This window comes from Helianthus annuus, chromosome 10 (genome assembly GCF_002127325.2).
Source record: "Helianthus annuus cultivar XRQ/B chromosome 10, HanXRQr2.0-SUNRISE, whole genome shotgun sequence".
Lineage (NCBI taxonomy): Eukaryota > Viridiplantae > Streptophyta > Magnoliopsida > Asterales > Asteraceae > Helianthus > Helianthus annuus.
The window spans coordinates 173,051,376-173,065,764 of record NC_035442.2 but is presented as its reverse complement, the minus strand read 5'-3'; the positions used below and the strand labels follow the sequence as shown (position 1 = coordinate 173,065,764).

At 42.1% G+C, this 14,389-nt stretch overlaps 1 protein-coding gene across 1 annotated transcript in view; it reads left to right on the top strand.

The window, feature by feature from the left end:
* Positions 1-14,389, top strand: part of LOC118482762 — a 46,527-nt gene that overhangs the window by 10,422 nt on the left and 21,716 nt on the right. The gene's annotated exons all lie outside the window — the stretch shown is intronic.

The following is a 14,389-nucleotide window of genomic DNA, read 5'->3' as shown; positions in this document are numbered from 1 at the left end:
AAAAGACACCACAAAAATCACTTTAATGAGGCAGTTACACTTTTCCCGTCAGAGACCACCGTAATTTACGGCTATACCGTAAATTACGGTACACTTCATAATGATACGGTGCATATAAACTGATTTACGGTGAGAAAGAATGCCAAATCATGTCCACCGTAAATTACGGTAGAACCGTAATTTACGGTGACAATTTCAATGTATGCTTGACTTGATGCCTGCCATAAGATAATGATTATGTTATTGACTTTCCTCCTAATTCACATATGCCGCCAACAAGGGTCCAAGCATGTGCCAATCTCACGTCCACACGGCTGCCTCCAAAAGTCTTCGTGACTTATGTGCCGCCCACTTCTCATGATGATGATTGTGTGCCGCCCAATAAAAACCAATGATGTGCTATTATCATTAGAATTCAGCCATGTTCTACTCACCTCCAAGCGGCCCAATCCAAAGGCTCCATGTGTTGTTATTGATGATGATCATATATGGCGGCCCACTATGAGTCCACCAAATAGAAATATGGATTGTTGCTCCCCACTGTTCCAACATGTGCTTGAGTGTTGGCCCAATCCAAATCCTCCAATGTTTGCCGCCCCATCCATCCAATCGAAGACACCCCACAAGTCCAAGTCACGTGAACATGTAAATTGTTTGCTGTTGTTTGGCGGCCCAATCACACCACCCCACATGTGCCGCCCATCTTGCCCACTCACATAAATCCACAAGTCTCATGTGCCTCTAATTAATATTCACTTCCTTGTATCCAAATTTGTAATTTACGTGATGTTGGCTCCTTTATTATAATGATACCTCAAATTTTGCGCATCCAGTTTGCATGAGATGATGTTGTCGTTGACTATTTTCAAAGAAAACCAAACCCTCCTCATTTCACTTCATCTAATGATAGATGATGATATTTATTGATGATGTCAGACTTCTCAAAACCAAGTCCCCTCATGTGATGTCCTTTTAATTATTTGAATCACAAAGTCACGATGCCATTTAATTTCCAACCGTAGCCTACGCGTTTCAATTTAACCGAATTAAGCGATTTACCTGCAAAACACACAAACACTCGTAGTTACTAAATTCAAGCAAATAACCAAGTAAAGCATGGAATTTTAATCTTTTTAAACCATTTAAGGGTTGTCCTACGGACCACCCGTCACATCCCCACACTTACTCGTTGCTTGTCCCAAGCAACCCATTCGAAAATTATTTCAACATCACAAGCGATCAAAATGCAAACCAAGCTAAATGTGCTGTCCTTTTACTAACCTTCAACCACATCATAAGACACACCCCTCGCCAAACTCTCGGTGACAAAAATTACAAGCATGTAATGCAAAACCACTCAATGCGTGTGTGTTTATGTGCGACAATAAGCTTGTATAAAAATCAAGTCTCCTCCTAACAAATATCTAACATGCTTTAGAATCAAAGGGACTTGCGGGTTGTAACGGGGCTAGGTGTCAAGGTAGGAAAATGGTGGAATATATATGTGAGAGCTAATTGATTTGACCCGGTATTTTTATGTCTACTACTACGAAACAAACACCAAAAATATATACAAAGCTTCTTGACATTCTAAACTCTATTGCAACTAAATACTTCTTTTTGCATTTTCTCATATTTTTCTTTTCTTCTTTTTTTTTTTTTTTGTTTTTTTTTGTTTTTTTTTTCACAACACATCAAACTCAACAACATATACAAGAACATCAATACTACATACTAAAGCTCCTAAACCGGGTCATCTCAATAGGTAAAATTTTATAGGAAGTAGGCTTGGGTCACAACCGAATGGTTTAAGGCTCAAACGTGGCTTTCTAAGGACCAAACCCCCACCCCTCACAAAACCAAGCTCATATATGTAACGTATGAGGTCCAACCCACCAATCCCGCACTTTCACACATCTAGACGAGGCTTCCTAAAAGTCCCCCTATCATTTTCAAAAGCATGCTAATTCTAGGATTTAACAAGTATTCACACACAAGTTCTATTAACACACAACACACACCGCCACTCAAACAATGAAATATCAATAACAATCATGTGTGGCTCAAATCCTCACCAAGAAAAGACTAGGAATGGGTGTCGGTGTGTCAAATGGCACAATATCAAGTTTTCAAATTTTAACAATTTTCGCTCGGATTTACAAATTTTTTTTTTTTTTTAAACTCCCAAAAATTTCCCCCATCCCCACACTTGGGATACATTGTCCCAATGTATGGCTTTGAGGGAAGGATCGCTTTAACCAAAAACATCAACAATTGCTTAAATTCTCAAACCCAAATTTCTTTTTTTTTTTTGTACTTTTCATTTTATAATTTTTTTTAAACATGACACCACCAAACAAACTAACTACCAATATTTCAAAGCTAAAGAACACAACAAGACTAAAGAAAGAGTACATCGACCTGGTGAAGTTTGCCACAACAGATGTTGTAGATAATCCGACTTCCTATCACCACCTTCACCCAAATATCCGTACAACTTCCCCACACTTGAGTGTTGCCATGGCCCTGAAACATAGAAAGATAAAAACAACAAGATCAATATAAAATCCCGGGTTGCCTCCCGAGCAGCGCTAAGTTTCGAGTCTTCAGCCAGACCGTGCCACCACTATTTATGGTGGCTCAAAGAATCGATTCCTATCACCTCCCCCACTGTAGCTTATCATTGGGCACAATGCATCCGTCAGCGCTAAGTTTCTCATTCGTGGTAACACGTTTTTCATACAATCACTAGACTCACCACCCTTCCTCTCAATGGACTCATAACTAATCCCTTTAGTTTGAACATCAAAATACAACCTACGGTTCTTTTCGGTCATGGTAATAATCTCGTCTCTACAATTAATTTGAGCATTTGCTGCGTATAGAAACGGTCGACCTAAAATTACCCTTTGTTGTGATGCCATATTGGTAGAAGCATAGTCCAACACTAGGAAATCCACCGGGTATTCAAATTCTCCCAACTGAATCTTAACATTCCTAACCATTCCCCGTGGACGCCTCCAACTTCCATCCGCTAAGCTCACCATGGTGTCTATACCTTCGAGTGGACCAAAGTCGTACATATCGTATAGATCACTTGGTAGCACACTCACGCTTTCCCCGTAATCCAACAATGCGTGAGGGATTTTTAATTTTCCCACACGGATAGGCACGATTGGCGCTTCATACTCTTTATCATTCTTGACTTCGTCATCTTTTTTCAAACCTGCATTCATTTGATACGAAGAAGTTAGCAATGCTTCATTAAATTTAGTATTTGGAACGGTGCTTACCACATTGATGTTAATGCTTTTTATGTTCTTGGGATTTGGCACCGTATCACTCGGTAGCTGGCCTTTTGCTTTCTTTAAAATCGCCACGTCACTCGCAAGTTGACCCATTTGAGTGGTCAACGATTGGATGCTTTTGTCACGAACCTCGTCCTTTTGCATCCGAGCCTCATCACGTTGGTTCATTCGTTGCATTTCACTTTGCATCGCCTTCAACATCTCCATCACTTCATTTCCACCCGAAGAACTTTGACCCGTTTGATATTGCCTTTGAAATCCTTGGTTTCCTTGGAAATTCGGGTTTGCTTGATTTGACGGGTTCCCATATCTAAAGTTCGGGTGGTTCCTCAATCCGGGGTGGTAGGTATTAGAATTCATGTTGTTGTAGTTCCTACCACCTCCTCCTTGACTTTGACCTTGAACCGCGTGGACTTCCTCATATTGCCCTTCCAACATTCCTTGGCAATTTTCAGCCGCGTGACCTATCTCATTACACAAAGCACACACATCATAAATTTGGTTAGTAGTTTGAACATTACCGTCATCTATGGCATGCACTTGTGGTCGGTTAGTGGTAGGTCGGGCTCTCCTCGAAGCTTGGGCTTTCCTTTTTGATGTAGTTGCCATACTTTCCAAAAACTCCCAATCTTCATTCTCATAATTCGTTCCAAACGTCCCTCCGGTGATTGACATTAAATCCCGTGCGTCTTCGGCACTTAACCCCTCATGAAAAGCGTTCATTAACTCCCATAACTCAATCCCATGATGAGGGCGGTTTTTAATCATCATGTTAAAACGCTCAAACGCCTCATGGAACATCTCACCGTGTTGTTGTTGAAAGCTTCTCAACCCCTTCCGCGCATCATTAGTCTTTTGGGCGGTGTAGAATTCATCCAAAAAGGTTTGTTGCATCTCCCCCCATGTATAAATTGATGCTGAAGGTAATGTATAGAACCATTTCTTAGCTTTCTCTTCCAACGAAAATTGGAACAACACTAATTTGATGTCGTCAGCTGAAAACCCTTGACTCCCAAGAGTATTGCATATAGAGTCATAAGCCTCCAAATGGAAATAAGGTTCTTCATTTGCCAACCCCTTATATTTTGGTAAACTTTGTAGCGAGTTGGTTCTTACTTCGAATGTGCGCCCTTGGTCATTATGAGGAATGACTACCGGTGAAGGATTTTGGGTGATTACCGGCCGAAAATGTGCTTCTATGCCCCTCACATTTTCTCTACGATGTCTTCGTGGCACACCATACCTACCTCTCGAAATAATCGGCCCATTCGGTCTTGGTACCTGCCCTTGTGGTGCGATCGGTTGTTGAAACTGTTGTGGTCGCATCGGTGGGCGCTGAGGCGGTCTTTGAAATGGTTGTTGGTGTACATGTTGTGGCCGGACCTGTTGCAATGGAATCGGTTGTGGCATTGGTGGCCCTTGTGGTCTTGGCCGAATATGTTGTGGTATAAGTTGTTGATGATGCATTCCACCAACACTCGCCATCCCTTGCGACTGACTCTGAACGTACCCAAAATCTCCTTGATCACCATAATCTCCATACCCGTACCCATCATCTTCATACCCCTCAAAGTCTTCAAATCCCTCATCATAACCGGCCCCTTGAATTCCTGAAGTTTGCCCAAATGGAATGTTCGAGTATTGAAAACCCGATTGTTGTGGTCTAAAGGATGAGGTAGAATGCACGATAGTAGAACTCGGTGCAATTGAAAAGGTAGACGTTGATTGTCCCGTAGTTGGAGGAAAGAAGTGAGATAATGGTGGGATTGTAGTGGATGGATTGTAAGTGATGGAAGGTTCAGTTTGGGTGGTAATTGGTTGGGTGACATGGGATGGTGTGAATTCAGCCATGGTATTGGGTAATGTGGTGTTTGGTGATGGTTGAGTGGAAGTAGGTATAAAGGTTGAAGATGGTTGACCCGTTGTAGGTGGAATTTGGGAATCAGCCATGATGTTTCTTGGTGTAATGGGTGGAGTGGGCGAACCAATGATTTTGTTTTCTCTCACTAAAACTCGGTTTTGTCTTAGTGTTCTCTCAATTTCCGGATCAAACGATAGCGGTGATGACCTGTTAGAGCCTCTAGTATGCATACACCTGAAGTACCTGCACACTAAACACAACCAGCGTAAACCCGAAAATAACAAACAAAACTATGAAATTAACACACGTTGCGCACTACTCCCCGGCAACGGCGCCAAAATTTGACGTGATGTCGTGGGTCACGCAAATTTAATCCCTAAACAACTGTAGTTAGCGGTAGTAGGGTATCGAACTCAGGGAGTATGTGGAAAATGTGTTGATTGTATAGCTTTGTATTTAAACTAAAATTAAACTAAATTGCAGAAAATTAAAATTCAAGATTGTGGATTGTTGTTTTAGAAAACTAAATTACGGACTAGTGCAAATCAAAGTTGGTTGTAAACAATTAGGAGAGAACAATGATCACCCTAGGTTTCAGTTTCTTTGAACAGTTGTGTGCAATTTCACTAGAAAGAGTTACATAGACATAACTCGTGTATGTGTGATTGAAGTGATAAAAGGGAACAAAGTACTCGGATTAGATAATGCGAGGTTGTTTCCCGATGACCTATTAACCAATAACCAACCCTAACCCTTCCCGTGATATCTCGGTTGCCAACGGCACCAAGAACGTACGATCGAGACTAGAAATTGTAATATGGATTAACACGCTACAAACAATCAAACATACACCATGACATTCAAGCAACGCAAGATATCATTCTAGAAATGCAGAAATTAAACACACAAAAGTCTTAGAAACATTCACCTAGGATGATCACCGAAGAGTTTAGCCGGACATGGCTCGGTGAATCATCATCAACATCAATCTAATGTTCATACGAATTAAAAACACAAACCGAATGATTGGAAATGTTCACAAAGCAAGCAAGTACTCCAAAATCGCCCCCAAAGTGTCTAAGAACCGTCAATGATCAGAATTATACCAAAAGACACCACAAAAATCACTTTAATGAGGCAGTTACACTTTTCCCGTCAGAGACCACCGTAATTTACGGCTATACCGTAAATTACGGTACACTTCATAATGATACGGTGCATATAAACTGATTTACGGTGAGAAAGAATGCCAAATCATGTCCACCGTAAATTACGGTAGAACCGTAATTTACGGTGACAATTTCAATGTATGCTTGACTTGATGCCTGCCATAAGATAATGATTATGTTATTGACTTTCCTCCTAATTCACATATGCCGCCAACAAGGGTCCAAGCATGTGCCAATCTCACGTCCACACGGCTGCCTCCAAAAGTCTTCGTGACTTATGTGCCGCCCACTTCTCATGATGATGATTGTGTGCCGCCCAATAAAAACCAATGATGTGCTATTATCATTAGAATTCAGCCATGTTCTACTCACCTCCAAGCGGCCCAATCCAAAGGCTCCATGTGTTGTTATTGATGATGATCATATATGGCGGCCCACTATGAGTCCACCAAATAGAAATATGGATTGTTGCTCCCCACTGTTCCAACATGTGCTTGAGTGTTGGCCCAATCCAAATCCTCCAATGTTTGCCGCCCCATCCATCCAATCGAAGACACCCCACAAGTCCAAGTCACGTGAACATGTAAATTGTTTGCTGTTGTTTGGCGGCCCAATCACACCACCCCACATGTGCCGCCCATCTTGCCCACTCACATAAATCCACAAGTCTCATGTGCCTCTAATTAATATTCACTTCCTTGTATCCAAATTTGTAATTTACGTGATGTTGGCTCCTTTATTATAATGATACCTCAAATTTTGCGCATCCAGTTTGCATGAGATGATGTTGTCGTTGACTATTTTCAAAGAAAACCAAACCCTCCTCATTTCACTTCATCTAATGATAGATGATGATATTTATTGATGATGTCAGACTTCTCAAAACCAAGTCCCCTCATGTGATGTCCTTTTAATTATTTGAATCACAAAGTCACGATGCCATTTAATTTCCAACCGTAGCCTACGCGTTTCAATTTAACCGAATTAAGCGATTTACCTGCAAAACACACAAACACTCGTAGTTACTAAATTCAAGCAAATAACCAAGTAAAGCATGGAATTTTAATCTTTTTAAACCATTTAAGGGTTGTCCTACGGACCACCCGTCATGGATGCATAAGGAGGGTAAGTTTGAGCAGGGAAATGCGTTATCGTTCAGTTTCGGTAGGAAGGTGTACTAGATGAACGTACCTAGGTTTGCGATTATTTTGGGGTTATATACTGAGGAGGAGGTTAGGAGACCCGAGTTCTCGACCTGTTTGAGGGGTGCGTATTCGGAGAATAGGAGGTATAGTGTTGGAAGAGCGGAGTTGAAGGCGTTTTGGGAGACGATTTCGGATGCGGAGTTTGGACAGACAAATCTGATTTCGACGGTTAGGAATCCGATATATAGGTATGTGTTGAGGCTGTTAGCGACGACGTTGGTTGGGAGGAAGTCTGGGGAGAATAAAGCTAACTGGATTGAGCTTTTTATTTTGATGTGTCGGGTGCAGAGGAGAGAGTTTAATTTGGCCACAGTGTTGGTAGATTCGATTAGTCGAGGTAGGAGAGGTGGCGATAGGGCTAGGTTGGATATGGGCCCCTATATTACTAGGATTGCATCACATCTTGGGGTTTTAGATGTATATCAGCCTCAGTTCTTGCATAGGGGCCCGACGACTGCGATTTTTGGGTTAGAAGACCTGCAGAAGGCAGGCATCGCGTCGTGGGAGGCACCGTATGGTTGGGAGCCGATTAGAGAGGGCCCACCTGTTCAGCCACCGCAGAGGGGGCCGGTAGATGTTGAGCCACAGCAGGAGGCAGGACCGTCAGGTGCACAGCAGCCACCACAGACACCGGTACAGCCGGTACATCAGGCTGAGAGGAGAGTCCCGTTACCAGTGCCCCTCACTTTAGAGTCATTCTCTGGCTATGTGGAGCAGAGATTTGACAGATTGGAGCGTATGATTGAGTTATTACATAGGGGACAGGGTGCACAGACGGGTTCTGGTTCTACTTATCATGCTTATGAGGCGAGCAACCATGAGACAGATAGTGGGTAGAGATCGTGGATGGATAGCAGGCGGATGAGCAGCAGCTGATGATTATATCTTTTGATGTTTATTTTTTTCTTTATTGCTGTTTTCATCCTGTTTGATTGGTCTGTATTTGATATTGATACACGTTAAACAGGTTGGGTTGGTTGGGCTGGTTTGATGAACACTGATGCATCTATTTTGATATATATATATATATGGTATGTTGGTAGGTTGTTCATTGCTTGATAGGTGATTATGTTAGCCGCTTTCGTTCGCGTGTCCCAGGTTGAGTTGTTTGCTGAGCGCGTTTCGAATTGGAGGGCTTATGTGGAAATGACTGGCACTTTGACAGTCTCACATATCAGCTAAGTCGTTTCCCTTTTGTTGTTGTTGTATTTATTTTTATTTCATCGTCTAGTTATTTAGTTAGTTCGTTATTTATTTAGTAGTTGTTAGGTAGTGTCGAGTCGTGTTTTCGTTCTTGCATTAGGGACAATGCAATCTCTAAGTGTGGGGATGGGAATACATGTAAATAATCGAGTCTTAATTATAAAAATAATTATAAAAATCCAAAAAAAATTAAAAAATTGAAAAAAATACAAAAAAATTGAAAAATCAGAAAATGTCTTTCGAAATAAAAAGAAGTTTGCATTTTTGAACGGAAAATGATAGAAAAGACAAATTTTTGCTCGGGTGTGAATAATAATAATATGAGATTATAATAAATTGAGCTTGCGTCTAGTTAGGGATATGTGGGTAGGCCCGGGTTTTGGTTCTAAGTCCCTTTGAGTTAATATACCTTAATTGTCGGTCTGCTAGTGGGTTCTCGCCTGGGAAATATGGGAAACTAAAACTGGCAAAAATAGTATAAGGGATGCCGTTATAAGCTAAGATAGTTAGAGTTTTTTTATCTTATCTCGCTGAAAAAGAAAAAAAAATAGAATAAAAGTGAGCTAGAAACTAAATGAAAGTAACACAGGCCTATGTAATCCGAGTTGGGGATAGCGACTCTACAGCCGGAATGCCTCTGGGATGTGTGAAATCGACTTGCCGAATAAAAGTACCGAAACCTATGTAATCTGTGATTGGGGATAGCGACTCTACAGTCGGAATACCGCTGGGTTAGGGAAAGCATCGTCTAGTCTCACGAATATAAAGCTGAAAAAAAAAGCAAGCTGAAAAAGAAAAAAAAATTAGATTTGATTTCAAACTCTCTTTATCTTGGTATAAAACGGTTGGGAATTGGTCAAATGATCGTTCTTTTAGTCCTATAAGCTTGAGTTGGGAGTAGGTGGACTGTTGATTCTAGTGTGAGACCCTAGGTGGATTGACCGCACTTAAATTAAATTCACATGATAAGGGTTTGGGATTGGATTCGGGTTTAGAGTGGATAAAGTATATTCGCAATCGCAGCTAACGCAAGCTTTGGTTTTAATTAATTATACCTATAATTTTCGACCCAAGTGAATATTTATCTCTGATTCCGTTGCATAATTCTTTTTCGGGGACGAAAAAAGAGTAAGTGTGGGGATATTTGATGTATTGCAAAATACATACTTTTATCGTGTATAGTTTGTACGTTTTATCGTTATTTTTAGCTTAGTTTAGTTTAGAATTGCGTGCTATTGATCTACATTGCGTTTTCCGGGTCTTGATACATAAAATGCTGAAACTGGAGCAAAATCGAGCTAAAGTGTCAAATGTCAAGTTCCGGAATCAATGTATAAAAGTGTTAGAATAATTTTGAAGTTTTTGGAAGTTGGAGCTAAGCTTGGAAGTAAACATTCTGTGAAAAATGCTCACTAGCGTAGCGCTAAGGTAACAGGACGCTCAGTCGCGCTACGCGACTGAGGTAGCGTTGACTTATGCTGACTTTTGGCCACTAGCGTAGCGCTAGCGTAAAGGAGAGACCAGTCGCGCTACGCGACTGGTATGAATGATGCGCCTGATTGTGGATCGATTAGGGTTTGGTATAAAAAGAATAATAATCATCATTATGACATAACACACGAACCAAGAAACCCTAGGCGACTTCGGAGAGCAGATTTTGAGTTTTTCGAGGTGATTTAGCTTGCAAGAATCATCCGGTTGAAGCACGGAGCGTAGGAAAGAAGATTGTTCGGGTCTTATCTCCCGGTTTTCATTATTTTCTTGTTTCGCTACTTTGATCATGAATTCTTGTTTTGATTTTGATTTGTTTATGTTAGACATCATGTTTCTTGGCTAAACCCTAGATACTACCTAGACTAGATGATGGTTTGATGAAAGTTTGGATTTTTTTAACGGTTTTTATTGTTTGACTATGGATTGATTTTGAAAGTAACGTGTTCTAGATATTCTGATTTGGTGCGTGTGCGTATTTACTTTTGATTGTGGATTATTTGCTGTTTCATATAGATCTTAGTGACGGTCTTTATCACATAATAGATCTGTGTTGATTATTTGCATCCTTGCGGGTTCGGGTGATCTTTGGGTAAATCGGCCGATAGCCTTAGAAACAGTAACTAAAATATAATTAGAAGTGAGTATTCTGCTTAACTTGTCGCTGAGAGCCTCGAGTTAGTTAATAGGTCGCGGTGCAGTATATAGCTAAATTAGATTTTGAGAGAAGTCGAAGTTAGTTCCCTAATTGCAGTTGTGTCTAGTAAACCAAGTTAGAACCTAGAATTGCCTTAGATTATCGCGCTGAGAGGTAGATAGTCATATTAGGGCACTTTTAGAGTCGTTAGAGGACTGAGAGGAAATCTAACAGTCGGTAATCATAACAGCCTTGTAGGGTTTCCTAGGTTTCTTCCTGAGAAGGGTCGGGAAGTCTTAGCATTGAAATACCTTAAGGTTTAGTATTTAACGATCCCGGCTCCATACAACAATAAAACCGTTAGAAGTCCATTCATAATTAAACTGGATTCAAGTCTAGGTAGTCCTTAATCTCATCTGAATCAAAACCCTAGTTTTCGTTCGTGTTTTTAGTTAATTTCAATTTAATCACAATTTTAGGATTTTAGTAAACCCCCCCCCCCCTCCAAACACAATATTCGTTTAATCGTGTCAGTGTCTAGTCTAAGTTTAGTCGTTAACGTAATTCATAGAGTCCTTGTGGGTTCGACATCCGGACTTACTTTTCTGTGCTAGAGTCGACCGGTACACTTGCCGGTGAGTAGTTTAGTCAGGTTAAAGAGTCTAGATTTTATTACTTGAGTCTTAATTTAGGGTAATTTTAGTTTAATTAGTTGAACTACTTTTTCCACATCAAGTTTTTGGCGCCGTTGCCGGGGATCTCTTGGCAATTGCGTTAACTGCTTTGTTTGGATTTCAACTGATATCGTTACGTGCTTTTTGTGTGTTTGTGAGTCGTAGGAGTCCAAGTACTTTTAGTGTCTTTTTCATATTTCTTTGAGTCTTTTATTGGAGTTGACTTACTTGTTTTATTCTTGGTTTTGCAGTTCATGCCCCACACGCGTTCGCAGGGACCAGTGAAGCCACCAATTGACAAGTCTTCCTTCTCCACACCAATCCCTCAGGTTCGAAAACCCCCAACTTCATCTTCAGCCCTTTCTGACTCTACACTTCCATCTAAACCACTGAACTACGACTTCACCCCGAAGTCATCACCCCATAATTCCCCACCACCCTCCCGTCACCCTAGTCCACCACCAGTTCACCAAATGGCCGAAAACCAAACTGTCCACCAGCGTTCCACCGCGGGTTTTACCGCAAACTCACCCATCACCCTCCCTGAAATCACCAATGATAAGTCTTGGCAAATTCCTTCATACATCATGACTGCCATTAACAACTCTTGTCAGTTTCACGGTCGTGATGATGAAGACGCGCCAGCACATATCAACCGTCTCACCCGTCTGTGTAGCACCTTCGGCATCGAAGGTGTGAATCTTGATGCCCGCTATCTCCAAGTCTTCCCCTTTTCGCTTGCTGGCCGCGCAGCCACCTGGCTTGATTCGCAGCCGGCAGGTACTTACACCACTTGGGCTGGACTTAGAGATGCCTTCCTTGCTAAGTATTTCCCACCTGCGAAGGCCTCCCGCCTTCGAGATCAGATCCATTCCTTCAGAATGGAGCCTGACGAACCTTATCACTTAGCATGGGAGAGGTTTCAAACATTGCTCTCGCGTTGTTCCCAACATGGACTGTCGGATTGGGCCTTAGTAGAAAAATTTTATAATGGTCTTACCCCTGAGTGCAAGGCCCGATTCGACACATCCGCAGGAGGCCACCTAATGGGAAAGAAAACTGTGGCTGACTGCAACGACCTCTTTGAGAGCTTCGCTCATGCTGATATAGATCATAGTGCTACCGGCAGGAATTCCAATCCTGTGATTACCTCCTCATCTTCTCGAGGAGTGAATCAAGTCGTTTCAGACTCAAAGGTAATATCTCAGCTTGACTATATCACCAAAGAGTTGCTAGAAATTAAGAAGAAGGTAGATAGATGCGAGGTTTGTAGAGGGGGACATGACACCATAGATTGCCCAACCATCACCCTAGAGCAGGTCGAGTATTTAGCAGGTCAAAATAGGGGTCCAACTAACCCGTTCAACAATAGTAACTCTAATTGGCGTGCTAATAATTATCGCTCCTCAGGTAACCCCCCAGGTTTTCCGTCAGGTCAATACCAAAGTAGGGGGCCAGGTTTTTATTCTAGTGGGGGGTCGGGTCAAACAGGTCAATTTGCTAGTTCAGGTTCAGGGGGGCAGTTTAGAGGTGAGGGGTCAAACCAAGAGGTTCAACCTAAGAGTGAGGGGTCAGGGGGTAGTTTGTCTAGGATAGAGGACCTTCTTTCCCAATTATTGGTTAAGGACCAGGCTACCCAACGTACCTTAGAGGACCACGCTACGCTTTTAAAGAATAATCATTCAAGCTTCTTAGACCTTCAAAGGCAAGTTGGGGATATTGCACGCCAGTTGCACGAACGACCTCCCGGTCAATTTTCGGGCAACACAAAGCCCAACCCATCTAGCTCTTTAAAGGCAATTTCGACCCGTAGTGGTAGGACCTTAGGAGAGATAGTGAGACCCGAGAGTGTCGAGATAGAAGAGGAAGAACCCGTAGATGAAGAGATTGAAATGGAGGCGCCCGGTAAAGTGCAACCTAGGTTAATCCCAGCAAGTACCGCACACACCGGGGCGCCTTCGAGTGAGAAGAGTGTAGGAAAGAAACCCGTTCAAGTCGTTCCTTCACCGAATGTTGATATTTCCCGTGCTCCCTTTCCTTCCCGCCTTAAAAATCAAACCTATTCCAAAGAGTACGGGAAATTTTTAGAGATCTTTAAGCAACTTAGGATCAACCTTCCATTCATAGAAGCTCTCCAATCCATGCCCAAATATGCAAAGTTCCTAAAAGACCTTCTAAAACGCAAGGATAGGTTAGGAGAGGTTTCTAACATCCCCCTTAGTGGAGGATGTTCCGCCGTAGTGTTGAACAAGGTTCCGGAAAAATTGACGGATCCGGTCCTTTTCATCATCCCGTGCTTGTTTGGGAGTGATACCGAGTGTAGGGCCCTAGCCGACCTAGGAGCGAGTATTAACTTAATGCCATATTCTTTGTATGAGAGGTTAGGTCTAGGAGAGTTGTCACCTACACGCATGTCTTTGTCGCTAGCTGATAGGTCCGTTAAGTATCCACGAGGCATTATTGAAAACCTTCTAGTCAAAGTGGATAAGTTCGTCTTCCCCGTAGACTTTGTCGTTCTTGATATGGAAGCCGACGAAAAGGTTCCCATCATTCTAGGACGCCCATTCTTGTGTACCGCCAATGCCATCATCGATGTCTTCGACGGGAAAATCACACTTCAAGTCGGCGAGGAGAGGGTGACTTTCGAGATAGCACGCTCCATGGAACACCCTAGTGGTTCTGACGATCTTAGTAGTCCTTGTCATTCGGTCTATTTCATAGAGTCTTTCTTATCTTGTGTTGACCATTTTGACTACATTAGTGGAGCCGACCTAGTCGAGAGTAGGATAGAGGAGGTAGTTGAGAAGGTAGAGGAGATTGTTAGTGAGAGTAAAGAGGTAG